General features: G+C 57.8%; 1 protein-coding gene across 7 annotated transcripts in view; it reads right to left on the minus strand.

The window, feature by feature from the left end:
• SEMA6A (semaphorin 6A) overlaps positions 1 to 4079 on the minus strand; it is a 120224-nt gene extending 116145 nt beyond the window's left edge. For 5 of the 7 annotated variants that reach the window (XM_054185066.1, XM_054185064.1, XM_054185063.1 and 2 more), the window contains exon 1: positions 2304 to 2854. The gene's annotated coding sequence lies outside the window, so the exon portion shown is untranslated. Of the gene's footprint in view, positions 1 to 468; positions 600 to 2303; positions 2855 to 3925 lie in introns of those variants that run through there. The other 2 variants (XM_054185062.1, XM_054185060.1) reach the window with 2 other exon arrangements.
• Positions 4080 to 6000: the final 1921 nt, after the last annotated feature.

The raw sequence follows: 6000 nt of genomic DNA on the forward strand, positions 1-6000 counted from the left end.
TAATAATGAGTATCGTTACTGGATGATACTAAACAAAAGTTAGCAGAATGTATGTCAATTAGTAAGCCACCACATGCAGCCCTGTGACACAAAACGGTTGTGGAGATTTAACTCTTCATTACTTACAGCACCTGCAAGCCGTGTGGGCCCCTTTGGACGATCAACCATTCACCTTGCAGAGTCAGGAATTAGCGTATTTTACAACTTATTACACAGCTCACTAAAGCCTTTTTTTTTTTTGCCGTTCTATTAGTGAAATAATTTTCTGCCTACAGCAGCTGGAGATCCGCGCTGCACAGAGGCTGGCACAAACGCACATGTTTACAAACTTCAAAAGCAGCAATTAGCTCGGGAGAGGAACAGGAGAGCGAAATTTCCCTCTGAACAACCGGTCAAGGTTAGAAAAAAAAAAAAAGAGCAGAGTCCTTTGCCGACAGAAAACCCAGCGGTTACCGCCTTGCGACTCACCCTGGGAAGAGCCAGGCAGGACGGAGGTGGTGGCGGCGGGCAGAAGGGCATCTCCGCTGCGACTGACCGGCCTCCAGCCTCAGCCCCTCTTCCCCCGCCAGCCCCACACCCGGAGCCACCCCCGGGAAACGCCTCCCCCGGGCAGGAAGGAAGGAAGGAAGGAAGGGGCTGGGGCGGCCGAGCCCTCGCAAGAAGCAGGTACTTTCTCCAGGCCTGATGAAGGAGACCCAAACTTTTCGGCGGGGAGGTGCTGACCTTCCGCCGGCCCCCGGGGGCTGCCCGAGACCCCACCCCGCCGCTCCCCGGCTCCGCATCTGCCCCTGCACCGCTGGCAGCACAGCCCGGGGGGGCTACTGTGGAGCCGCTGCCACGGCTCCTAACGCACCTTGCTCTCCGCCGAGCGCCTTCCCTGCCCGTGCATAGACGGGGGACGGGGTGTGTATGTGTGTAGGGTGAAATCCCTCCCCTCCTCAGCATCCTTCCCCCTCGGCATCATCCTCTTCCCCCCCTCAGCATCCCTCCCCACCTCAGCATCAGCGGCGCGAAGGCGCCCCGCTGCCGGCCCCCGCCCGGCCTCCCCGCCAGCCGCGGGGCAGCCCGCAGCCCCTCCGGGAGGGCTGGTTGAACAGTAAGTCCTTTGTGCCGGCCGGCCCTGTTATTTCCCCCCTTAGAAAAACTTTCTCTTTTCCGCCGTTTCGCCCGGCTCTCCCGAGGCCGGAGAGAGGAGAGGGGCTGAAGGAGCGGCAGGGGGAGGGCGCGGGCGGAGGGAGAAGAGCTGGGCCGCCCCGCGATGCTCCCCGCCCGCTGGGCCTCCCCGACGGGTCCGGTCCCCCCGTGCTCGGTGCCGGGGCCAACCCGCCTGTCTGCGCTCCCCAGCCGGCGGGAAGCGGCTGGCAGAGCCACCGGCCCGCGGGGGAGAGGCTGGCGGCAGCCGACAGAAAGGGGCGGGGAGCAGCCCTGGGAGAGACACCCTTCTCCCCGGGGCTGCGGGAGGGCAGCTGCCACCCCCCAACCCGACCCTCCGCCGGGGCCGGGGCGGAGGGGAAGGCGGCCGCTGTCCGCGGGGAGCGGGCGGGGAGGGGAGACCGCGGCCCCAGCCCGCGATCGCGAACAAAGCCCGGGGCTGCGCCACGGAAGAAGTTTTCTCGGTTCCCGGCCTCTTCCCCCCACCTCCAAACCGCAACCCCAGCCTTGGAAAAAAAATAATAAAAATAAATAAATCAACCGCAACCCAACCACCCCGCGTGTAAGAGCGGAGACCGCGGGGTTACGCCTCTGCATGAAGCGCCCACATTGTCCCTGTAACAAAGGCACCCTCCCCCCGACCCAGCCCCACACGATGCCCGGCGGCCCCGGGGTGAGCGGGCGCCGGCCCGGGCCCCGTCCCCCTCCCCGACCCCGTCGTCCCGCGGCCGCCCCGCTCCCCGCGGCGCCCCGGCGGCCGCGACCCCCTGCCGCCGGCCCTCTGCGAGCAGGGCTCGGGGCCGGGGAAGCGGCGAAGAGCCCAAGCACCCCGCATGCAAGCCGTGCCGAGGGGGGGAGACTAAGACGTTAAGCAGTTTGGGGGGAAGAGGGTTAGAAAAAGAAGAAAAAAAAGAAAAGAAAGGCGAAGCCACGAGATGCCTGGAAAGTGGCAACAGCAAGCGTGTGCACTTGCAGGCGGCTCTTCTCCTCCTCCCTAGGCGCTGTAAACGCTGTCGAGACAGAAAGCAGCAGCCAGCCTTAAACCACACACCATCCTCGTTACTCCCGAGCCTGCAGGGGCGACCCGGGAGCCTTCCTTTCCGAGCAACCCCAAAACACCAGGTAGGGATACGGACGGGGGAGTACTGTACCTTTTCGGTGCATGTATCTAGGCAGCTAGAGGACAGAACTAGCTGATGTAGTGTCCCATTTAGTAATCCATTTAAGGGGATCGCTCTGGGAAACTGGAGCCACTCTCTCCTTTGCAATCCTTTGTCATTACTACATGTGTGCTTCCCGGGGGATGGAATATTTAATATTTCTACTTTCTGAATTGCAAATGCAATTTGTTCATTTCCAATGATGGGCGAAAAGAGGGGAGGGAACAGGGAGAAGAAGAAGGGAAAAAAAAAAAAAAGCGTTAGCAACTCCTCTCCAGACCCAAATTCCACTACGGTTCCACTCCAGAGAGTCCCCTTCAGTCGCGCCTCGGGAGGTGAGTCATTTCGGGGTCTCCTCCTGCTCCCTCTCTACCAAAAGTGCTCCTGGTGTGACGGCTGCTTCAGGAAAACTCCTACGCTGGAGACACTCGCCGTGCCACGGCAGGAAAGCGCAGTCGCTCCTCGCCCCGGGCTGCCGGGCATTGGACTGTGCGCGGCGCGGACCGGGGAGCCGCTGTCTCCCGCTCGCTGGCCGCCGCTGCCCTGCCTCCCCCCGCCGCCCGCCTCCCCGCCGCCCCTGGGACGCGGCTCCGCCGCCGGGAGGCGGAGACAAAGCCCGCCCCGCCCCGCCCGAGCCCGGCGGCCCCCGCCCCGACGGGGCGGCGGGCGGGGCCTCCGGGGGGCGGGACCTGGGCGGTGGCGGCGGCGGCGGGGCGGGGGTTGTCGGCTCTGTGTTGGGGGGAGCTCTTCGCTCCAGTGCTCTCTGCCGGTGGCCGGTGCCGAGCGTTACGCGGAGCAGGTGGTAGTGGAGGGGGCCCGCCGCCCCCGCCCGTGTCCCCGCAGCTGCTGCTGCCGCCGCCGCCGCCTGCCAACCACCGCGGTCGTTCCGCGCCCGCGGAGTGCGGAGACGCCCACCAGAGGCCGGACAGGCCCGGAGAGGCGGCGGCGGCGGCGGCGGTGGGGGCACGGTTCTGGGCAGCCGCCCGCAGCCCCCCGGGGGATGCGCGGGTTTTGCGCGGGCTGCGGGAGCGGCAGCGGGGGCCGCTGCGGAGCCCCGGGCGGCGGCAGGGACCCGCGCACGCTGCCGCCGGGCCGGGCCGTATCCCCCGGGAGCATCTCCGGTACCCCCGGGGGGAGCAGGGTATGGGGGCCGGAGCTGGCAGCTGGCGTGGGTCTCGGCCGTCCGTTTGTCTTCCTTTCCCCCTTCCCTCCGCCCAAATCCCGCCTCGGTGGTCGCTCGCCGCGTTAATCCCCGTCTCGGAGCCGATCCAGCCAGGAGCAGGAGCAAGCGGCGCTAATTCATTAATCCCCCTTTCCCCGGCCCCTCGCCGAGGCCCCCCGCCGGTAATCCCCCCGGCCCGGTCCCGGTGCGGCGGGGCGATGCGGGGGCTGAACGGTGGACCGCTTCCCACCCCGGCTCCCGCGCCTTCCCCCTGCCCCGCCGCCCCCCCGGGACGGCGTCCCCGGGAGCGGGAGGTGCTGCGGGGCCGCCGGGCTCGCAGACCGCCGCCGCAGCCGGCGGAGTTCAGCCGCTTCCCCCCTTCCCCCCCGGGGCGCGGCCGCCGTGGGGTCGGACCCGACCGCCCGCGGGGCGACCCCCGTGCCCCGCTGACCTCTCGGAGCGTCGGGGCTCGGACGGAGAAGCGGCGGGAGCGGAGTACGCTATAAACCCGACAAAATAGCCCAAAGTCGGTGAGCTGGCAATCCGCGTGCACGTTTCTTTGGCGGCGGCACGCGGTCCCGCAAGAGTTTCAGCAGTAATTTCCACCCTCTAGATCTCGCCGGAGTAGCGCTGCAAGGGGAGCCTCTGGTTATTTCAGCGCGAAGGTATCTGGTTTCCAGAGGATTCATTTACATGTGCAATTGCTTTAACATGATTTATACTTTTTTTTTTTTTTTTTCTTTCCCAAACCAGATAAGTGAAAGGACAGACTGCAACTAGTGGATTTGCTGTCAGGCCACGAAGTGTGGCATTAAAATTAAAATAATTACTTGTTTATGACAGCTGTTTTTCTGCCTTTTATTTTCAGAAAATGAAAGGACTCTGAGAGATTGGTTTTGGTTTGGTATTTGATTTGGGATCTAAAATTACACACACATTCATTCAATTTCTACTTGTTAGATTACAAGGGAAAACGTTCATCTGTATCAAGGAAAAGTTTCTTCTTTCCTTTCAGACAGTTTAAACTGAATGTATACTTAGGGTAATTTTCTAACCTAAGGAACTGGGGCTTAATATATATTTTCTTTCTTTCCCTGAAAATCTAAAACAGAAGCAAGTTCTGCACCAAACAGAATAATTGCTGGGGACAGATAAATTTTAGTGAAACAAACTTACCCTAGATCTGAAAGCAATTAGAGAAACTGAACTGGTACAAATAATTTCTGGGTACCCAAGCGTGTGTCAGGGGGGTAAACCAGATGAATGTACCTTGATTTGCCAAGACTCCTAACCCCATTTCCACAAAGAGGCCCCCAAGCATCTCATGCTACTTCTCCCTCTGTCAGGAAACGAGAACAGAGACTCAACGCAGTCAAGATTTGCAGGAAATACCCATTCAACAATACCAAAGGCTGACATTCCATCATTACATTATACTCAATCACTACATACGTTTTGAGGTGTTCAAAACTTCCACTGACTTTGTTGTGGGTTTGAACTGTAAGCAGATCTAGATGGGCCCTTAGTGTGTGCTTCAGATACTTCACGAATGTTTCCGCAACAATGAATGGTTTATTTTACACTTGCATTTCTTCATTAGTCAAAAAAGACTCTCTGACAGAGAGCATTTTTCCCCCTATGTTTGGGGTTTTGAAAAATACAGACCAGATTTTTGTCTTATGAAAGCTCTACAAGAAGCAGAAAGCACTTAAAAAATCCTGTTTTCTGGACACTGGTACTAGCTAAGGCATCAGTTGCTAGAAGTTCTATATTCAGGTTCTTTTACAAAAGTATTTTCCATTCATTTACTTTCTTCCCTTGTCTTTAATTTCCAAGCCTGCACTGCCTAATTTCTTCACTTGAATCACACATTGTAGCCCTTTTTCATTTAGCCTTCTGCCAAAACGAACGTCAGCTCTTCTGTCCTTCGTTCTCTTACTGCTCCTTCTGCTCTTAGCTTACTAAGATCAATCTGCAAAATCAGACATGTCTTCATGGCTTTAAAAGCCACTCTCTTTTCTTTTACCTGACTCGCTGTTCCCTTTCTGTACCCAATCCAGTAAATTATTTTCCTGATCTTTTCTCTCACACCAAGGTTTTTAGGCTATTTTTGTGGAACTTTAGTATCAATCTCAATTCTCCATGCTGTCAGTTTTTCTGAAAACAGAGACACAACCTTATTTGTTTTGCCCAGACTAGTTAACAACTGTGGGCTACTCACACTGGCTTGGGGAAGGGAATTATTACCCTTATTGATAGGAAAAGGCATATTTTTTCACTGGCTGCTTCTTGGCAGCTGCAGAAGTAGAATTGCACTGGGTTTTCCAGTCAGGAATTCTTGGTAAGGTCTCCATGGAGCTGTGTATTTTAAAAGCCTTATCTGAACAATTCCCACAAGCTACAGGAAAGTTCTCCAAATCACTCCAGCCCCTCTTCAGACTAGGTGTCTACCAAAGGATTTGACTTTGTATGTAGATGTTACCTCTACCTCTCCTTCATAATCACATACAAAACATGTTGACTTGA

Source organism: Rissa tridactyla, chromosome Z, assembly GCF_028500815.1.
Source record: "Rissa tridactyla isolate bRisTri1 chromosome Z, bRisTri1.patW.cur.20221130, whole genome shotgun sequence".
Classification (NCBI taxonomy): Eukaryota; Metazoa; Chordata; class Aves; order Charadriiformes; family Laridae; genus Rissa; species Rissa tridactyla.